Source organism: Puma concolor, chromosome E4 (assembly GCF_028749965.1).
Source record: "Puma concolor isolate L17-30 chromosome E4, mPumCon1.1.hap2, whole genome shotgun sequence".
Taxonomy (NCBI): Eukaryota; Metazoa; Chordata; class Mammalia; order Carnivora; family Felidae; genus Puma; species Puma concolor.
The window spans coordinates 1,587,885-1,609,969 of record NC_141683.1 but is presented as its reverse complement, the minus strand read 5'-3'; the positions used below and the strand labels follow the sequence as shown (position 1 = coordinate 1,609,969).

The 22,085-nt window shown below is 48.3% G+C and overlaps 2 protein-coding genes across 14 annotated transcripts in view; one reads left to right on the top strand and one right to left on the bottom strand.

Annotated features, from left to right (window-relative positions):
- DAP3 (death associated protein 3) overlaps window positions 1-12,334 on the bottom strand; it is a 34,520-nt gene extending 22,186 nt beyond the window's left edge. For 2 of the 4 annotated variants that reach the window (XM_086693039.1, XM_086693040.1), the window contains exon 1: window positions 12,004-12,204. The gene's annotated coding sequence lies outside the window, so the exon portion shown is untranslated. Of the gene's footprint in view, window positions 1-2,198; window positions 2,340-12,003 lie in introns of those variants that run through there. The other 2 variants (XM_086693041.1, XM_086693043.1) reach the window with 2 other exon arrangements.
- Window positions 12,335-12,509: 175 nt separating this feature from the next.
- ASH1L (ASH1 like histone lysine methyltransferase) overlaps window positions 12,510-22,085 on the top strand; it is a 196,958-nt gene continuing 187,382 nt past the window's right edge. For 8 of the 10 annotated variants that reach the window (XM_086693033.1, XM_086693032.1, XM_086693030.1 and 5 more), the window contains exon 1: window positions 12,510-12,568. The gene's annotated coding sequence lies outside the window, so the exon portion shown is untranslated. Of the gene's footprint in view, window positions 12,569-12,885; window positions 13,197-22,085 lie in introns of those variants that run through there. The other 2 variants (XM_086693027.1, XM_086693026.1) reach the window with 1 other exon arrangement.

The following is a 22,085-nucleotide window of genomic DNA, read 5'->3' as shown; positions in this document are numbered from 1 at the left end:
GCGTCCGACTTCGGCTCAGGTCATGATCTCGCGGTCCGTGAGTTCGAGCCCCACATCGGGCTCTGCGCTGATAGCTCAGAGCCTGGAGCCTGCTTCCCATTCTGTGTCTCCCTCTCTCTCTGCCCCTCCCCTGCTCATGCTCTGTCTCTCTGTGTCTCAAAAATAAATAAAACATTAAAAAAAAAAAAAACAACAAAAAACAGTAAGGCCAAAACTAAAAACCAAAACCTGGTTCTCCCTAAGTATTTTACCTTTCAGAGAATGATAGTACTATTCATTTCTTGCATGAGCCAGCAATTAATAGTCATTTTTTAAACCCTCCTTTTCCTTTTCCTTAAAAAAAAAAAAATTAAATCTGATCCCTACCTCACATGACACACATAAATTAACTCAAATAGATCATAAACCTAAATGGAAGTGCTAATACAATAAAACTCTTAAAACAGGAGGAGGGGCACCTGGGGGGCTCAGTTGGTTAAGCGTCTGACTTCGGCTCAGGTCACGATCTCACAGTTCATGAGACTGAGCCCCACGTACGGCTCTGTGCTGACAGCTCAGAGCCTGGAGCCTGCTTCGGATTCTGTGTCTCCCTCTCTCTCAGCCCCTCCCCTGCACTTGCTCACTCTCTCTCTGTCTCAAAAATAAATAATAAACATTAAAAAAATTAAAAAAAAAATAAGAAAACATAGGAATAAATCTTTGTGACCTTGTATCACTTAGTGACAAAAATAAAAATACATACTTGGACTTTATCAAAAGTAAGAATTTCTGCTTCAAAGGATACCATGAAGAAAATAAAAGACAAACTCCAGAATGGAAGAAAATATTTGCAAATCATATCTGATAAAGGACTTGTATCCATCATATACAAAGAACTCTGTACAACTCAACAAAGACAACCGAACTCAAACAGACAAAGGATTTCAACAGGCATTTCCCCCAAGAAGATATACAATGGCCAAGAAGCACTTGAAAAGGTGTTTAACACCATAAGTCATTAGGAAAATGCGAATCAAAAACATAATGTGATACGCTTTAAAATCCAAAGAACAGACGGTGTTGGGGAGAATGCAGAAAAACTAGAATCCTCCTACAGCACTGGTGGGGTTGTGAGATGGAACCAACTACTCTGGAAAACAGCTTGACAGCTGCTGGAAAGATTGAACACGCAGCTACCACGTGACCTGGCAATTCCACCATACACCCAGGGCCTGTGGAAACGTGTGCGCACACAAAAACTTGTTCACAAACGCTCACAGCAGCATTTTTCCTCATAGGCGAAATGTGGGAACAATCCAGATGTCCACCAACCAATAAATGGATAAAAACCAAGCGTGGTGTAGCCATGCAATGGAATATTATTCAGTCATCACAATAAACGAAGTTCTTATAAATGCTACAACACGGGTGAATCTTTAAATAAAGGAAAACGGTTACAAAAGACCAGCTGTGTACTACGTTCCAATTATACTGCATAAAAAGTGTCCACAACAGGTACAGCCACTGACACAGTGAATGAGATCAGTGGTTGCCAGGGGCCGGGGGAGGGGAGAACGGAGTGACAAGGGTGTTCTAAAACCAGGTCGTGGTCACGATGACACAACTGTGTGACTACATCAAAAACCACTGAACTGTGCACTTTAAGGATCCTGACTGTCATGGGTTGTGAATCTTAATAAAGCCATTTACCAAAACACACTGCTGCTCGGCCCTATTGAAGCAGCAGCAGCAGCAGAAACCGACACACACGGAGTACGCGTCAGACTGAGCGCGACAGACACCGCGTGCTTCTGTCATCTTACCGGGACAGCGCCCTTCTCGAGCAGCGTACCAGCTGTTGCTGCCCAACAGACCGCCCCGGACGCAGTGGCCTCGGCCAAGGACCCGTTATTACTGTTGACAAGGCTCCAGCTGCAGGCTGGTTGGTTCCTGTTCTGGACCAGGTGTGGCTATCGCCGGTGGGGGTCCTCATGCTCTGGGGTTGGCTGGCTGGTCACGGTTGGCCTCAGCTGGGATGACCAACTGTGCTCCACACCGTCTCTCATCCCAGAACTGACTTGTCACGGGTGGCAAAGGTCCGAGAGAGAGCCAAACACTGAAGACCTCTTCAAACCTGGCTCAGAACCGGCCATCTGTCCCATTCTGTTGCAGCCCATCATAGGCCAGATCAGACACAAAGGGTGAGAAGCGGAGTTTACCTCTTTGTGGGAGGAGCTGCAAAGTCACAGTTGTTGTGATACACGGAAACCACGGTGGTGTTGACAAACGGAGAATCCTGGATGCAGACAGGGTTGTCGGACTTAAGAGCTACATTCTTATTACTATGCCAGATTTCTTCCTCGGTGGCCTCAATCACTCATTTGTGCAGCTATTTGTTGATCTTGATCTTAGCAAATAAAAGGTAATTATCAAAGTCGCTTTTATTAATATTGAACCTTACTTCAATTTGTAGATATCTTTATTTCATAAAAATTTTCATAAGTATACCGTCTTACACATTTAGTTATAAAGTTAACCGGCGAGAACTAGAAATAGTTTGGATAAAATTCTAAATCAGAATTTATGGAACATTTTCTTACACCATACACCAAAAGTAAACCAAAATGGATTAAAGTCCTAAGTGTGAGACCCGAAACCATAAAAATCCTAGAAGAGAGCACAGGCAATAATTTCTCTGTCATTTTTCTAGATATGTCTCCTGAGGCAAGGGCAACAAAAACAAAATTAAACTATTGGGTCTTCATCAAAATAAAAAAGCTTCTGCACAACAAAGGAAACAATCAATACAACTAAAAGACAACCTACTGAATGGGAGAAAATATTTGTAAACGACATGCCCAATAAAGGGTAAGTATCCAAAATATATAAAGAACTCATACAACTTGACATCGAAATAATAGCAATAATGATAATCCAATTAAGAGTGCAGAAGACGTGAACAGACATTTCTTCAAAGAAGACATCCAGATCACCAAGAGACACATGAAAAGAAGTTCAACATCACTCATCATCAAGGAAATGCAATCAAAACCACAATGTGTCACATCTGTCAGAAGGGCAAAAACCGCAAACATAAGAAACAGCAAGTGTTGTCGAGGATGTGGAGGAAAAAGGAACACTTATGTACTGTTGGTGGCGATGCAAACTGGTGCAGCCGCTATGGCCAACCGTACAGAGTTTCCTTAAAAAATAAAAAACAGAATTATCATAGGACCCACTAATTCCAGCATGGAGTATTTACCAAAAGAATACAAAAACACTATTCAAAAAGATACACGCACCCCTACGTTTTACTGCAGTATTTACGACAGCCGTATTATGGAAGCAGCTGATGGACGAATGGATAAAGAAGCTATATACACATACAAAGGAATATTACTCAGCCGCAAAAACATGACATCTTGCCACTCACCACAACACGGATGGATCTAGATAGGGGGTGCAATGCTAAGTGAAATAAGTCAGTCAGAGAAAAACAAATACCATAGGATCTCACTTGAATGCGCAAGAAACAAAGAAAACAGAGACAAACCAAAAAACGGGACTCTTAATTACAGAGAACACACTGATGGTTACTAGAGGGGAGATGGGTGGGGGGAAGGGGACAAAAGGGGGAAGGGGATTAAGAGTTCACTGATCATGGGGGCGCCTGGGTGGCTCAGTAGCCCCACATCAGGCTCTGTGCTGACAGTGTGGAGCCTGCTTCGGATTCTGTGTCGCCCTCTCTCTGCCCCTCCTCCACTCATGCTCTCTCTCAAAACTAAACATTAAAAAAAAAAGTCCACTTATGATGAGCACTGAAGCATGTACAGGATTCTCGAATCACTGTATCATACGTGCGAAACTAATGTAACACTGCATGTTAACTGTACTGGAATTTTTTTACAAATTACAAAACCAAGCTGCAGTTTTTTTTTTTGTTTTTTTTTTAGATTAAAGAAAACTTTTTCTAATGTTTATTTATTCTTGACAGACAGAGGGAGACAGAGCATGAGCAGGGGAGGGGCAGAGAGAGCGAGACACAGAATCTGAAGCAGGTTCCAGGCTCCGAGCTGTCAGCACAGAGCCCGACGTGGGGCCCGAACCCACAAACCATGAGATCATGACCTAAGCCGGACGCTCAACCAACTGAGCCATCCAGGCGCCCCAAAAGTTTATTAGTTTCAGCATCAAATAAAATTCAGCTTTTATTTTGTACACACAATATTGGAAACCTTGAGCCACATAAATAGTTGCAAGTGGTAACCGTTTGTAGTGTTTGTAGCCTCCACGTAAAAAAGTTTTAGACGAGCAGAACTACCAAGATTCATCTTTAATGAGTGACAGCATGTGGAAAGGGATCTTTTCTCTGAGTAGGTCTCAACAGCAGACTTAAGACATTCAGTCACCCACGTTGTAAACAGATGTGCTGTCCTCCAGGCTTTGTTGTTCCATTCCTAGAGCACAGAGTAGATTTAGCGAAATTCTTTTTTTTAAGTATTTATTTATTTATTTATTTATTATTTATTTATTTATTTTTGAGAGAGAGACAGAGACAGTGTGAGCAGGGGAGGGGAAGTGAGAGCGGGAGTCCAAGCAGGCTCTGTGCTCCCACCAAAGAGCCCAACGTAGGGCTTGAACTCATGAACTGTGAGATCATGATCTGAGCAGAAACCAAGAGTTGGACACTGAACTGATTGTGCGCCCCAGGTGCCCCAAGATTTACCCAAGTCCTTACGGGCCCCAGGAATTTGGGAAAGGTCAAGGAGCTTCAGCTTACAGTCACCAGCCGCGTTAGCCCCTGACAAGAGTCGGCCCGTCCTTCGAAGCTTGGGAACCGGGCCCTGACTTGTCCCGTCTGGCCACGAGAGTCCTGGACGGCGTCCCCTTCCAACATGAGACTGTCTGGTCCACGCTGAGGATCTGTTGGTGAGCGTGGCCACCCTGGTGAATTCTCTCAGCTGGATCTTCCGGAGAACTTGCCGCGGCTTCTGCATCGGCCCCGGATGCTTCTCCCTGCGCTTCTGTGTCGCGCAGGCGGCTTCTTTCCCGAGACCTCACAGACCGGCCTCAGCCAGCGTCTCGCCGCGCCCGTGCGGCCTCCTGCCCTCGCTCGGCCTCCGCAGAACGAAGACGGCGCGGGCCTTGCTCTGGACCGGGCTCTGGACCGGGGACGTGGTGGGTGTGATGCTCCGTCCGGACCACTCAGACTTTCTCCGCATCGGCAGTAAGCCCGTTTAGCTTTCTCGTCTTCCGCGTGTTCCCCGGAACAGCACTTCTCATTTCCTTCAGGAACCTTCCCTCGCGTTCACAACCTGGCCAAGCGTCGGGTGCGGGAGGCCTAAGCCTTCAGTGTACCTGGGCTTTGGACGCGCCTTCCCCCCTGAGCCGAATCGCCGCCAGCTTCCGATTCCAAGCGACGGGCGCGAGACTCTGCCTTTCACGGCACACTCAGCGCCGTTGTAGGTCAGTGATCGGCCTGATGTCACTGCTGCCGTGTCTCAGGGAACAGGGCGGCTGAGGAAGGGAGAGAGACGGGGCACGGCCGTCGGCGGAGCATCTGTCAAGTTCACCGTCTTACAGGGCACCGCTCGTGGTGCCCCCCACACCATCACAGCAGTAACACCAAACGTCACTCGTCGCGGATCACCACAAAAATATACTCCTGGAAAAGGGCTAGATACCGTGACAATCACCACAACGTGGCACAGAGACAGGAAGTGAGCGAACGCAGCTGGGAACACGGCGCCAACAGACGCGCTCCCCGCAGGTTCCCGCACACCTTCCGTGTGTAGCACCGGGCGGCCGTGGGAGAGCAGCCAAACCGGCTCTGCCTGCGCTGAAAATGCCCGATGCCCAGACTGTATCTCAGACCAACTAAAGCACAACCGCTTGTAGGGACACTTAGACGTTGGCAGTTTTTAAAGCTCCCCAGCTGGTTCCACTGTGCGGGTAGGAGCGAGGAGTGCCACGCCGATGTCCCGGCTGAGGGAATGTCGACCTACTGAGCGCGGGGCCTCTGGGTACGGTTGTCCCGCCAAGGAGACACGCAGTACGTGTGTCATAAGGAGACTGTCAAACGCCTTCCTTCAATGAAGACGTGATATGCATAATGGCATTACTGTGACCTCCCATGCTAGGAATTCAGACAGAAAGGATACTCTGCCATGACTTTGCTCCACCGAAGCTAGACTGATTTCCTGACAATCAGCAATTCTTTTTCCAAACGAGTGTCTCTCAACTGGGGCAATTTTGCCCCCTGGGGGACGTTTAGTAATGTCCGGAAGCATTTTTGGTTGTCACAGCTTGGGGGGGGAGGGGGAGGACATCTAATGAGTGGAGACGAGGGACCAGGGACCTTGCTAAGCATCCTGGAATGTGCAGGACAGGCTCGCACCACACATCACCCAGCCTCAAACATCAACAGAGAGTACTGAGGTTGAGAAAGATTGTTATAAATCTCGAATCCTCCAGGAAAACTCTGGTTCATTAAGACTAACATCACTGGCTTTGTAATTTGTTAGAAAACACAGAACCTGTCATGCTGCCTTCCGTAATCCTCATTGGATCTATTTCCCCATGTGTGGACCCTTCGAAGGGCACTGGGGCTACAGAAGTAGAGGAGTTTCTTCGAGACGCTGACGACGACGACGACAAACTCCCGCAGGCCCCAGTTTGCCGCAGCGCGCGCTCTGTCCCCAAATGACAGGGGGGCGAGGGCTGATGCAATGACACAAACTCTCCTGATGCAGAAGCAAAGGATGGGAAGGGGGAGGGATCACGATTGCTTCCCGGGCCAGGGGACACTCTGGATCTTCCTTAATACCCGCACCTGCAAAATTCCTCAAGGAATGGACCCCAGACTCATGACACATCAGAGTTTTCTTTTTTCTTTTCTTTGAGAGAGAGGGGATGGGGGGGGCGCAAGTGAGCAAGGGGCAGAGAGGGGGAGAGTGAGGATCCCACCAGGGGCTGAGAGAGAGAGAGAGAGAGAGAGAGAGAGAGAGAGAAAGAGAGAGAGAGAAAGAGAGAGAGAGAAAGAGAGAGAGAGAAGAAACATGGGGCTTGTGTTTTTGTTTGTTTTTTTTACCCAAAGTGGGGCTCATGCTGACCTGTTGCGGGGCTCAAACCCACAAACCATGAGATCATGACCTGAGCCAAAGCCAGATGCTTAACTGGCTGAGCCACCCAGACGCCCCCACACGAGGCGTGTTCTGTGAAGATGCATGTCCGGCCTTAACACCCCAAGATTTTCGGGCTCAGTGGTATACCTACATTGATCTCAACCCATCTGTAGATTTAGATTATTGTTCTGAAGTAGAAACACATAAAGACTTAAGGAAAAAGACACAGAAAAAATAATCCGATCTATTGAGGTGCTAATGTTGTAGGTAACTTTCTTTCCTTGATTTTTATTTGTAAAGTTATTAGCAATAAGCAATATTGGCAATATTGTTTACGTAGTAAAAACTGTCCAAACCTCACTAACGTGTCCATGTTAGAAACCATTTTTTATGAGACCTAAGCAAAACCATTTTTACAGTAACATAATAACAACAGAGATTGCTGTGTATATGAGATTATTCAACTGCAACCCTGCTTCTGATATTAAAGGAAAGAATTAAGAATCTGCCCCCATACATCCCCATACAATGAAACAGCATGCGGCCGATTAAAAACAAAACCACCTAGCAGCTCTCTGCAAACTAATGAGCAAAAATGTCCGACACACACTAAGTGGGGAAAAAGCACAGAACAGTGTATACAGTTAGCTACTGTCTGTGTAAAAGGGGGAAAACATATACACAATTTGCTCGTAAAAAGGTACATATTTTGAAGGACATACAAAAATTGATAATACCGGCTGCTTTCCAGGAGAAGAAACAGGTTCCTATGGGGGCAGGAAAAGGGAGAGTGGTGTCTTTGCACTTTTTGAATCTGAACCACTGCTATCATCCAGGCCGAGAGTAAATTTTGTAAAATTAAATCAACAAACCCTTAGTGAATTCTTAAAAGCTAACACACAATTTTCTGCATGAATTATACTACTGTGCATCAAACCGTGTGAGAGCAGGGCTCAAGATAAATAGTTAAAAATAGCGGGTCCTTACCCCAACACCACATCCCAGTCTACCTTCAGACTGTCTGACAAGCCCTTTGGTTTCTCAGACGAATACCTTCCAGGTAACATTTTCTACAGGAAAAAATAACGCTGTGGTAAGCTTCTGGGACTCTTGTTTTTTTCTTCTCTCTGAGACCAAGTTTCCTATCTGTAGGACAAGGGCACTCGAGTGTGTTTTCCAGACACTGCCCCCTCTCGTAATTTAACTTTCACCAAGTTAAGAGCAGTGACAGTCCTGACGTACAGAAGATGAAAGGGCTGTGCGGGTGAAGGCCGAAGCAAGGAACACCGCTTTGGGACTTCCTTTCTCCCAGCGACTAAAGCACAGCACAAAAGTATCTAGGGCTCCAACGATAGCAATAGCTAACATACCACGAACGCCTTCTATAAGTCAGGCACTGTTCTAAGTGCTTTATGTGAATTAACTCATTCTACCTTTACAACAACCCTATGATGTAGGTAATGTGTCCAATTCACAAAGAAAATAGAGTGGCAAGTATGGCAAAAAGGTTAAAAGCAGGGACCCCAGAATCTAAGTGATGAAATCTGAATCCCAGCTCTCCTACTTAACAGCTGTGTGACCTTGAGCAACTTAAACTTTGTGCATCTGTTCCCCCATTTCTAAAACGGAGAAGACCTTCTAGAAGGTAGTATGGAAATCTACACTGTGTTATGAAGTCTCTACCCAAGCTTCACAGCCAAGGAGAAGAACTGGGCTTTGCACCCATGCAGCCTGGAGGGTCAACTTCCAGTTTGCTAAAAGGCAATCCATCACCTGAAGCATGAGTTTAAAATCTCAGTACCCCCACCCCCCAAATTTCAGAGTTCTTCCCTTTTTAAACAGAAAATGATTTACAGACTATTATGCTTATATAGCACTGACTCTTAACTTGTCAAATGTGAAGTCAATCATGATGACATTCCAGTTAAGTTTTATCTTTAAATTTTTAACACTTGAAACCTTATTTTAAAGTATATAGTGAAGAAGTTTTCCTGCTTGTCTACGTTTATTTATTTTTCAGAGATAGAGATAGTGTGAGCAGGGGAGGGGCAGAGAGAGAGGGAGACACAGAATGGGAAGCAGGCTCCAGGTTCTGAGCTGTCAGCACAGAGTCCGACACAGGGCTCGAACCCAGGAACTCAAGCCGGATGCTTAACCGACTGAGTCCCCCAGGCGCCCCTCCTGCTCACGTAAACTGCATTTAGCCAACAGCGCAGCAAGGAAGCAGCATGAAATAAACGTTTACTTACTTCTGTTCCAGTAGGCGAATCTGAAGAGCTTAGCTAAGACAGCTGCTGTGCAGCACCAGCCTAGAACCCAGCTGCCCACCTAAGCTCGAGGACTGTCCCCAGAAACAGAGAAGCAGGGAGATACTGGAAATGTAGGCAGCTTTGTCCAGTGCCCGTCACTTTGCTTAGGGCACAGTTTCAGGTGAGCCACACCCTCATTTGCATTAAAGGGTAAATCCACAATCCAAGGAGGTCTTCTGGAGCTTAATCACGATTTGGCTCCCAACCCTTTCCGTAGGAGCTTCCTACTGCTGCTGTGACAAATCTCCACAAATTTAGTGGCATAAAACAACACATCTGTCACCTCAGAGTTCTGTGGGTTAGAAGTCCAAAAGCCAAGCGTGTGGAGGGTTGTGTTCCTTCCGGGGGCTCCAGTTCAGAGAGGCTGCTCTTCCATCTTCAAAGCTGCGACAGCTGGCCAAGCCTTTGTCACAGAGCAGCATGCAGACATTGACCCTACTGTGTCCCCCTGCCATCTTTTCCGAACTCTTGTAATTACGGCGGGCCTACCGGATAATCCAGGATAATCTCCCTGTTTCAAGGTTAGCTGATTAGCAAACTTAATTCCCTCTCGCCACATAACAAACATATCCATGGGTTCCAGGGACTGGGATGTGGGCATCTTTGGGGGAACCGTTATTCTGTCTTCCATACCTTCCTTGGTTCAAGGAACTCAGGTTTCCTTCGTTCAAAAAGGTCATTTGACTGAACACCTGACATATCTTGGTAGGCACTGGGGCATACACAAGTAACGGAGTACTGTCTTGTCGATACTTAGCTGACAATTCATGAAAGCAACATGAAGGCAGACACCGTAAGTAACTTTCCTCGCGCACTGGTGTCGGGGAATAACATTAAGTACCTTTTCTTGGTAGAATATGTAATTATGTCGGTGATGACAAATGTTTACTGCAAAGACAATGTGGTATAATGAAAAGGTCTTTTTTGTGGTTGTTGTTTTGGCTTTTGTAAAATTTAGGCTTCGGGCCCAGCACGGAGCCCAAGGCAGGGCCTTGAACTCACGACCCTGAGATCGAGACCTGAGCTGAGATCAAGAGTCCCTGAAAAAGGTTTTTTTTTTTTTAAATTTTTTTTTCAACGTTTATTTATTTTTGGGACAGAGAGAGACAGAGCATGAACGGGGGAGGAGCAGAGAGAGAGGGAGACACAGAATCGGAAACAGGCTCCAGGCTCTGAGCCATCAGCCCAGAGCCTGACGCGGGGCTCGAACTCACGGACCGCGAGATCGTGACCTGGCTGAAGTCGGACGCTTAACCGACTGCGCCACCCAGGCGCCCCCCTGAAAAAGGTTTTTAAGACAGGCGGAGTGAAACCTAAAGGTTAAGTTACTAGACTTCTCTGAGCCTCAGGCTTCTCATCTATAAAATGGGGGTTAAGATGATCTATCTCAAAGTGCTGTTTAAGAAGCGGGAGCACGTGTTCTCCCTACATGGAATCCCACAAACGCTCACTCTTCTGCTCCAGAGACTTTTCGTTTTGAACATTCTTTCAACAGTTCCATGACTCACTTAGTACTAGGGCTATAAAATACAAAAGAAGTGTTAGGCCTCCTCCCAGCCATCAAATTTAAAATGTTGGCAGGGTAACACATTTGCATATGTGACACAATTAAGGAAAGATCAAAGTACACCTGAATGGGTTCCCCGAGATAGGACTTCAGGTGGTTAGGAAAGTCTAGTATATAGCGAGGTAATGAAAGCCGATTTCCTCTTTACTTGGAGAAAAAAAAAAAAAAAAAAAAGCAAACAAAACCCAACCCATACACTGAAATGTAGCAAGGGGGAAATCTAGCAGAGTGATTTTCACAGGGGTCCCTAGGTCCCTGCAAGTCCACGCACGTGGAGCGAAGGGGAACCCAGGTGATCCCTCCCCTAATCGATTCTGCTTTACCCTATGGAGGAGACTAAGAACTCCCAGAGTAGGCACACTTTGGGTTTTCAAAGTCAGTCAATCCATAGTTCTCCCCGGTTCAATCATTAAGAAAAAGTAAACGCTGGCGCAGAAGTCTGAGGAGTGTGTCAGGCCTCGTTTTGCCTTGTTTTATTAAGGACGCGAGGGGACAGGACACACACTGCCCGCTACACCCCCAAACCTGACCTACATCGCCAGGGCCGTGAACGGTAGCGGAAGGCTCTCCACCTGCCCTGTGCCCAGGAGCTAATCCCACCTCACGTATAGTCTTCTAGTTCAGACGCCAACGCCGAAGGCCGACTTGGAGTCCACTAATCTTTACGTCCAGGCTTTCCTTTCTTTTTGATAACGAAGAAAAACTACTTTCTGAAGGACGCGGCGGACAGGGGGGATCGAGTCCGGCACTGAACCAGAAGGACGCAGTTTCGTCATTCTCCACCCTCCAGCTGCCTATCGAGGGTGAGGATGCATCGTCCACCCGAGAGGAAAGCGTAAAAGCGCCCCGGAACCTCAAGCGTACGGACGGCGCCGTGAAACCCAAGAAATCCAGCCCGGCTTTAGAAAGAAAAACACAAAGAGAGCCAGGCGACCGCGGCGCGGGCTCCCCCGGCTCCCCCCCCCCCCCCCCGGCGCCGGTCCGCGGCGCGGAGCCCGCCGGCCCTCCCGGCCTCGCTCCCTACCTCGCGGGGGCTCAAGCTCCGGCACCGGCTCCTTCCCGCCCGAGGGGCGCACCAGGCCTCCGCCGACGCCGACCCGCACGCTCCGCGCCTCCCGCAGCCGACCGGCGAGCTCGGGCCGTCCGGCAGGAAGCGGCTCACCGCGCAGCCGCCGCGGCCTCCAACCGCCTGCCGGCGGAGGGGAGCTGGGCCGCCCCGGACGCGCCCACCGGGGCCCGTCGGCGGCCGGCGGAGGCGAGCCCGGGCGGCGCGGCGCGGCGGCCGGGGAGGTGAGTCGCCCCGGGCCTCTGCCCGCCCCTCGGGTGATCGCGGCCCTCGCGGCAGCCCCGCCGCCGCGCCGCCCGCCCCGCGCCCGCGGCGGCGCGAATGGAACGGTCCGGCGGGGGGGATTGTGGGAGGCGCACGCGCGAGGGGCGGAGGGCATGTGGGGGGGCGGAGGAGGAGGAGGAGGAGGCGGCGGCGGCGGCGGCGGCGGCCGTGGCGGCGGTTGGTGGCCGTGGGGGCGGGGAAGGGGGGGGGAGGAAAGAAGAGGCGGTGGAGGAGGAGGCCGGGGCTCGCGCCGCCGAAGGTACGCGTGAGGGCCCGCGCCCGACCGTCCTGACAGGGGCCGAGGGGGAGCGGGGGGCCGTGCGAGCGGGCGCCCCCGAGCGAGCGCGGACGGGCCGGCGGGCGCGCCAGGCGGCCGAAGGCGGGGGTTGGTGGGAGAGCGAGCGACGAGCCCGGAGCCCGTCCGGCGCGTGCGGGCGGGCGTGCGCGCTCCGCCGCCCGAGTCGGGGGCGGGGGGGGGGGGGGCCCGCGGGGAGGGCCTGGGAGGGGAGGTGGGGGGGGGCACGAGGCGCCCTTCGCTCGCGCCCGCCCGCCCTCCCTCCCGAGCAGCAGCAGCAGCCGCCGCCGCCGCCGCCGCCGCTCTGCCGCCGCCGCTCCCGCCGCCATTTTGGGTTCGCTTTGCGGAGGGGGAGACGATCCCCGTCTCGGTTGCGGGACCGCCTCCCCTCGGTGGCCCCCGCTCGGCCCCACGCCTTTCCCTTCTCCTCTCTCGCGTCTCCGCCAGTCCGCTCCCCCGCCGGCCGCCTCCTGACAGGCGGCAGGGATCCGCCGCGGACCCGGGGAAGCGGAGGAGCCTGCTGGCGGCCGCCCCCCTTCCCCACTTCCCTGCACTCTCATCTCGCTCGGCCTCGGCCTCGGCCTCTGACACGGTGAGCACAACCGCCTGCGGAGGCCTCGGGCCTAAGCGCTCCCGGAGCGGCGCGGCCCCCGGCGGCCCGGGAGCCACTGTCACCTCCCGGACCTGGACCTCCGGGAGAGCGGCGGGCGGGCGGGGTGGGGGAGGGGCGCGAGGCAGGGGATCCTGAGCGGACCGGGAAGTCCCTCCCGGCGGGGGGCGGGGGGAGGGGGGGGAAGGGGTGTCCCTGACGGGCGGGCTCCGGGCCTGGGGGGGGGGGGGAGGGGGCGGGAAAGTCGGCGCGGGGAGGCGGAGTCGGCTGCGCCCCTGACAGGTTAGTTGGCGCGTCGGGGAGGCGCGACGGGAGCATCCCCCCCCCCCGGCCCCCCGCCCGCCCTCCCTCCCCCCCTCGTCGGGTCGGCGTCCGCGGCGGGAGAGGGGGCTCTGCGGAGGGTCGCTTGCGGGCGGGGCCCCTGAGGCGCGCGGCGGTGCGTGGGAGCGAGCGGGAGACCCCCACCCCCCACCCCCCACCCCCGCCCCGCGGGTCGTAAGTTTGAGGACTGTGCCCGGGTAGTTTGTGCGGGGTCTGGGAGGCAGGTGGTGTTCCGGGGTGCAGCGGCCGTGGCGGCGTGTGTGCGCAGGGCAGCAGGGTGGGAGCGCGTTCCGGAAGACCCTGCTTGTGCTCGTGGCGGGGTCACGGAGTTCCCCTTCAAGTCACCTTCTTTTCGAGACGAAATTCGGGGTGGCCCCGTCGGGCGGATGTGCGTGTCCGTGTCAGAAGTCGGGAGCGCGTCGGCGCTCGGGAAGGAGGAGCCGTGGCGGGGTTTTTTACGCGGCCCCACACGTGCCCGTGGGGCCGGGGGCGGGACGGACCTGCCGGGGCCGCCTGTGGTCGTCGGGACGGCGTCACCGCGAACAGCCGCCGTGTCTGCTGCGAGGGCAGCGACGAGGGGCGGGCTTTCCGCTGGCCCGAGGTGGCAGTAGCACGTCGCGCGGAGGGAAGCTTCCCTGGTCCTCGCCGCACTTTCTCCGTTCCTTTGTGATCCTGCCCCTCGAGGAAGACGGTGGGGAAGGTGTTTTCCCCCGTCGCGTAAAGTAGGAAGTCGAGGCAGAACGAGACGCTCCTGCAAGGTCGCGCTTTCCCGTGGTGGCGACGTTGGGACTGTGGCTCCAGGCGCGCGGCTGCTCGCCCGCGGAGGGCTTGGGGCGCGGGCCCCGCCGCGCTGGGAAGCGGGGCGTGTGTGGCCGCTGGCGTCCGGTGGACCTGGGGCGCGCGGAGCGTGGGGCGTGCGGCCGGGACCGTGGTCCTGGCTTGTGGAGGAAGCAGGGCGTTCGTGACACTTCGGGCGTTCGTGGCCTGGGCTTGTGCCGGGGTCGCCGTCTGGGGGCTGACGGCTCGACTCGATCCAGGCAGAGGGAGCTTCCTTCCCCGGCTCAGCGGGTGTTTACCGAAGAATTCCTCGGTAAACGCTCCCTGTCTCGGGGAGGGACTCAGTGACCCTGTGGACACAGCCTGGCTGCCTCTGAGCGGGCTTGCCTGGACCGCCGGAGGTGTTTGGGGCCAGCCAGGCAGACAGACCGGCGTGGAGCTGAGACCCAAAAACTTCCCTGAAAAGTCTGTTCGGCTTGCAGGGAAGTTAGACATCCGGGCATTTTCCTACGGAAGGGTGGCAAGCTTGCGACGCCGGGTGCCTGGCTTGCCATTTTCTTCTGGCATTCGCGAGCTAACTGTTTTGGGGATCTGGGAGTCGCTGCTGTACGTGCCCGTGGAGTTTGGAACTTTGGGGTTGGGCTGAGGGAGGTCTTCCAAATGCAGATTTTGCAGTAAGGGCCCCCCCAGTGAATACGAGGGGAAAACTCTTGAACCTAAGCTAGCGTGGCTCTATGTCTGGAAAGTAGCATGTTTTCCATATGCTAGACTAGCAGGTCTCTAAAGTTTTCTGGGGTCGCATATCCTTCTGAGAATTTGATGACAGACCCTGACTGTTAAATGAGCATAAGTGCAGTCACACTACGCACACCATGTCAGGAACTTAAATTGTGACGAAGTAGGACCTTTTTATATTTAGGTCTCATTTGAAGCCCTTTTAAAACCGAGCTTTGTTTGGAGATGAAGATGTTGGTATGAGTTTAAGGTGACAGATTGTGTGACAGTTTTTGAGCATGCTGCGAGTAAGGAGAGCTTTCAGGTCGTGTCTTTTCATTTTATTCTTTACAAACTCATTTTTGCAGTGTTCGTATAGGATTCTGAATTAGGTGGTAAGAAAATATGTCGACAAAAATATATAGCTTTATTCTTTTTCGTTATCTTTTTATTCTTAAACTCCTCTCTTCCCAGTTGTGCCTTGGGTCTGAGGCTTTTGAAGCTCATTCCTTGGAGTTTATCTTACTTATAACAGACATTGACTTAATTCTACGTAGGAGACACAAAGGTGAGTAATAACGTGCCCTCAGTCCTTGAAGAGATTTGTGCAGTTGAAGCGAAGGATGGTATGATGGTGGTGGCTTTCCAAAGGGCGAGGAGGAGGGAGGAATGTTCCCAGAAGTGGAGGATTCATGACTTAATTGCAGAGTTTTTGCCATCACTAATTCGCAGGAAGCGGTAGTCTTCCTGCTGTCTGCGGGACTTTGTAGCTATCGAGCGTGTTTTGGTATCACCTGGTGTTCTTGGCCGAAGGCTCTCTGGTTTGAAAACCAGGCGTACTTGGGTCGTATTCCTTATCTTGTTTCCGATGTATTTCTGTAGTGAGTTTGTAACAAAGGTCTTAATGTCATTTTTGGGTATTCATGCATCCAGAAAACACTTACTGGGGAAAAATGCACTTGGTCTTAGACGAAAGGCCAAGAAGCTTCTGGGGTAAAACGCAGTAGCTATTTGATAGACTACCCGTGCATTGAGTATTGGAAATTTAAAATAATTACTGAATTTTAAAAAAATGTTTTTGATTGTTTATTTTTGAGAGAGAAAGAGAGAGAGAGAGTGGGGGATGGGCAGAGAGAGAGGGAGACACAGAATCTGAAGCAGGCTCCAAGCTCTGAGCTGTCAGCACAGAGCCCGACGCGGGGCTTGAGCCCATGAACTAGGATATCATGAACTGGACACTTAACCGACTGAGCCACCCAGGTGCCTCTCGCGCCCCCCCCCCCTTTTTAAATAATTACTGAATTGTTAAAAGAACAAGAAATTCAGAGAGTGTTTGGATAGCACAGATCACAGGACTTGGTAAGGTAAGGAAAGGTCCGGAGAAAAGTGGTTTGATTATCCCTTCTCTTCATTGTCATGGCCTGTGTGTTGTGTAGATTTGTGAGGAGTTTAATATTTTCTCTAATTTTTAACTTGGGTAGTAGATTGTGGGTTTTTAAAATAACGTTACATACGTGTGTGTCTTGTTAATCTGTGCATATAGTTCAATATGTATTTAGTCTTATACGTATGAGATAGTTTGTAATTTAAAAAATAATGCTTGTAATAATTGCGGATTATTCAGGATCTTTGAGGATCGAGAAATGAAAGCAATCTTCACGGCATAGTCTTGAGCTGTGTTCTGAAACATGGAGCGTGACTTCCCTGTGTCTTGCTAGGCATTGTGTCTTTGCACTCTCGCAGGACCATTTGAGGTTTTAGTCGTTGTCTTCCATACCTCACTAATAAGTGACCGTGTTCAGTCCTGCCAACATGATCTGGCTGTACACAGTAGAGAAGTTTTACCATATGTGTGGGTGATGCATCTCTGGTTAAAAATTTCATATTGCTGCCTGAGATTTTTTTTTTTTTTTAATTTTTTTTTTCAACGTTTTATTTTATTTTTGGGACAGAGAGAGACAGAGCATGAACGGGCGAGGGGCAGAGAGAGAGGGAGACACAGAATCGGAAACAGGCTCCAGGCTCTGAGCCATCAGCCCAGAGCCCGACGCGGGGCTCGAACTCACGGACCGCGAGATCGTGACCTGGCTGAAGTCGGACGCTTAACTGACTGCGCCACCCAGGCGCCCCATGCCTGAGATTTTTAAAGGTGCATATAGTCTTACTGATGTCTTCTGTGAAGTCCACTTTATGCCAGCCCTTCCAGAAGCGTAACATATCTCTTTTTTTTTTAATGTTTATTTATTTTTGAGAGAGAGACAAAACGTGAGTGGGGGAGGGACACACACACACACACACACACACACACACACACACACACACACACAGAATCTGAAGCAGGCTCCAGGCTCTGAGCTGTCGACACAGAGCCCGACACGGGGCTCGAACCCATGAACTAGGATATCATGACCTGAGCTGAAGTTGGACACTTAACCAGGCTGAGCCACACAGGTACCCTGAGGGATGACATACCTTAAACCTGGCTGCCATAAAAGAGGGAAATGAAAGTAATTTTTGTTTTATTTTGAGATGTTTTGCTAGTTTTTTCAAATTATTTATTTCTTTAAATTTCTTGAAAATTTTTTTGTTTATATTTTGTGTGGGGAGGTTAGCTTTTTCATACTTAACGATTTGTCTTCTTAGTGATAACTGTCAATCTTACATTTCATGTTTTAGAAATGAGTATTTTAGTGACTGCTACATCGGGGGTGGTTAATGGCAGTGTGAGGTTGACACAACATAATTATGGATTTAAGAGATGACAGAAATTTGATAACCTTGTTTTTTCAAGAGTTGTATTGCTTTCATTGAACATCTATTTTCACTGAACATCTAATCTATAAAATTTTATTTTAGCATTAATTGGTTTTGCTTTTCATTGTTTTTATTTATTTTTTTGAGAGAGAGAGAGAGAGAGAGAGAGAGAGAGAGAGAGAGAGAGAGAGAGAGAGAACCTTAAGCAGGCTCCACGCTTTGCATGGAGTCCGACACAGGGCTCAGTCCTGGGATTGTCTGGGATTATCACCTGAGCTGAAATCAAGAGTCAGATGCTGAACTGACTGAGCCACCCAGGTGCCCCTGCTTTTCATCATAGTTTTTAGTCATTTGCTCTTAGACATATGCAAGTTGATGACAGGATTGTATGTGTACCTTTTCCCATTTTATTTGATTCATTTTGTAAATGTAGGAAGTTTCAAACATAACAAAAATAAAGAGAATTAGTGTAGTGAGTCCTTATGTACTCAACATCCAGCTGCAACAGTAACCCGTACGTACCTAGCTATCACACTGTCCCCATCTGCGACCTCTCTGCCTTCTTCCCCGCTTTGTTTATTTTGAAACAAACCTTTCAGATATTGTATCATTTCGTTCATAAATACTTCAGTGTGTGCGTTCTTTTTACACTTAAATGGGGAATTATTGCTTCATAGTTAGGTTTATATAACTTTTTAAATAAAAGTATCTGATAAGTGGAATTAAACTACTTCTAATCTCTTTTACCTGTCGGTTGTGATTCTCTCTGCAAACTATTAGAAATGAATGGCGTAGAATTCACCTCACTGCTTTTAGATGTTTGCGTTGAAAAAATGCGTGAACAGTTTCTGTGTTTGCCAGAAAAGCTTATCAGCTTTTTTCTAATGTACAAAGTGAGAAATAATGTGTCTCTTGTAGTCTTTTTTTTTTTTTTTTTTTTTAAGTCATAGTGACAAGACACTAAAAAATGTTTTTGTGTTCTTGTTCTTGATTTTCTAACTGGACCCAATTACTGCAAAGAAATCCAGTGATAACTGGTAATGTTGAACAGGAGCCGGAATTGGTCTAAAATCCGACTTAAAGAGTATAAAATAACATTATTTTGAATTTTGAAATTCTGATTGTGGACATTTGAAAGTCCATACCATTGCTTCAGTTGTTAAATACGAATCATGGTACAGAGCTTAATAATCATGATGAGTAGAAACACTGTAGAAAAAGAAAGTAAATATTCCTGTTAGGAAGATAAATCAAAGTGTTGAGATTTGAAGTGATTGTGAGTAAAGTAAAATTTAGCCTTCTGTAAAACACTGACAGTTACCATTATGAATGTGACTGCTATCTCTAGGGAAACTTTGGTGAACTTATCATTTGTTACATCTTATGTTATAGTCCCATAGGAAATAAACCATTAATCTTTGATATAATCTTGCTTTACATTTTTTCTATCTTTTCCACACTTGACATTAAGTCCTTCTTCTCATTCAGTTTTATTTGTCCTGATACCACAGGTGGACTTTTGTTAGATTAGAAAGTAACTATATTGTTGGCTTCTTAGTATAAATGATACTATTTAGAATATGGAGGACACATTACTTATCGTAAGGTTTCTTTTTTTTAAGTTATTTATTTTTGAGAGAGAGAGAGAGAGGGAGCGCAAGTGGGGAAGGGGCAGAGGGAGAGCAAGTAGGGAAGGGGCAGAGGGAGAGAGAGAGAATCCCTAGCAGGCTCTGCACCCCCCAGTGGTGAGGCTGATGTGGGGCTTGAACTCCCAAACCCCGAAATCATGACCTGAGCTGAATTCAAATGCTAAACCAGCTGAGCCACCCAGGTGCCTCTAATAAGGTTTCCTAAAATTCAGCACTGCTGAAAATGAAAGCACCAGAATTTAAGTGTTTACTAATATAAGAAGCCTCCATTCTTTGAATGGAGAGAATTTAAAAGATTATCTTTGAGGGGGGCCTGGGTGACTCAGTCGGTTAAGTGTCCGACTCTTTGGGCTCAGGTCATGATCTCAGTGGTTTGTGAGTTTGAGCCTTGAGTTGGGCTCTGAATGACAGTGTGGAGCCTGCTTGGGATTCTCTCTCTCCCTCTCTGTCTCTGTCCCTTCCCTGCTCGCATGTGTGTGCTCTCTCTCTCTCAAAATAACTAAACATATGTGTGTGTGTATATATATATATATATATATATATATATATATATATATATATGATTGTCTTCGAAAGAAGAAACAGCTGACAGCTGAGAAAATGGAGTGAATCAATCATGTATAGTAATTAGTGGGTGAACAGTACTATAGAATAAAGGTCTTCAGAGAAGATTGGAGGATGTAAATCTCAAGTATAGTTTACATCAGGCTAAGTGATCACATACGTTGGGAAGTTAAAATTTAGACATAGAAGCACATTAAAGAAAAAAGAGCAGTTGGGGCACCTGGGTGGCTCAGTCAGTTGGACGTCCGACTTCGGCTCAGCTCATGATCTCGTGGTCCATGAGTTTGAGCCCCGCGTCAGGCTCTGTGCTGACAGCTCAGAGCCTGGAGCCTGTTTCAGATTCTGTGTCTCCCTCTCTCTCTGACCTTCCCCCATTCATGCTCTCTCTCTCTGTCTCAAAAATGAATAAACGTTAAAAAAAAAATTAAAAAAAAAAAGAGCAATCACTTTGAAACTACAGGGAGAGACTTTTTAAGTTTGTTTATTTTGAGAGAGAGAGAATCCTCAGCAGGCTCTGCAATGTCAGCAAAGAGCCTGATGTGGGGCTTGAACTCACAAACCGTGAGATCATGACCTGAGTGGAAATCCGAAGTCAGATGCTTAACTGACTGAGCCACCCAGGTGCCCCAAAAGGGAGATGTTTAAGTTAATTTTGTGTGTGTGTTTAAGGGAAAAAAATTACAAAACTGTAGGTAAAGCCAAGGTTTAATTCTGTTTAACAAGTACTCTTTCTGTTCATCTGTCATTCAACCAACATTTTTCAGTGCTTATTTCATTTCCATTTCTGTATTTAGGTGTTGGGAGAAGAGAAGACTTTTTTTTTTTCTGCCTCAAAGTAGTGAATCTAGAAAGAGCAACATCTTGTTAACAAATTACAATATGCAGTGTGATACATTTCTCCCAGGTAGAGAAGGGAGAAAGTTATTAGATCTGTGGAGGGAGAGGAAAGGTTAAGGATAGCTTCCTGCAAGGGGGAGGAACCAGGTCTTAAAGGATAAATATGAGTTATTCAGTAAGGCTTAGAGGGGGTGCTCTCGGCAGGAAAGATATCTGCAAAGACGTGAGAATGGAAATAACACAGCAGAATGAGTTCCGGGGACTGTAATTTGGATCAGTGTACTTTCCACCTAGTCTCCTATGACTTCTTGTGTCTCCAGTACTATGTTAGGTTGGGTTTTGTACTTAGAGGTCATCAACAAAATGAAGATGGAGCCGTGTTCTGTACACTCTGCCTAGACAAAATAGTACTATATTATTACTGTTAATTTCTAACAAAGATGAAAGTCAAGAAAATAATTATGTTTCAGTTACTTGGAAACTTTTACTAGAATATACTTGTTCAGCATTTTAATCAAGCGTTGGTTATATGTCCAGCCAAATAAAAAAGTTGTGTAATTGCTTTTCTTAATAATGAACAAGTCTTCCAGCTCCACATTGGTATATTTCCCTTCAATTTGTTGAAAATCCCAAATAGTGATTAAGATCATGGACTCAGAAATCGGATTGACTAGGCTCAGATCCCAGTTTGCTACTTACTGTGTAATCTTTAGCAAAACACTTACAGTCCTTGGTTTTCTTGACTGTAAGATGACGATAATACTTACAGCATAGGATTGTAGAAAGATTGTACTAGGTAATGTGTGTAAAGTGCTTAGCGTAATCTATGTCGTACAGCAGGTGCATAATGTAGATTTGCTGTTAGTATTAATTTCTCTTATTTATTTCCTGAAAAGAGAAATTTTTTTAGCAAAGCAAATGACCTCCCTTATGTGTATTGCCTATAGGAGGTAAGACTATGCAAAACACGTTTTTGAAAGTGTATTAAACAACTTCCTTACATGTATACGTGTTTTTTTTCTAATTCTCAGTTTATCTTATTTTCCTTACGTATGGATTCTACTTTTATATTTTCCCACTTAACTCCAGGCGAGGCTTTTTTTTTTTTAAGATTTTATTTTTAAGTAATTTCCACCCAATGTTGGACTCGAACTTTGAACCCCGAGATTAGAGGTCGCATGCTCTACTGACCGAGCCAGCCAGGCACCCCCAGACTAGGCTTTGTGTTTGGCTGCTGCTTTTTACCAAGTCAAGG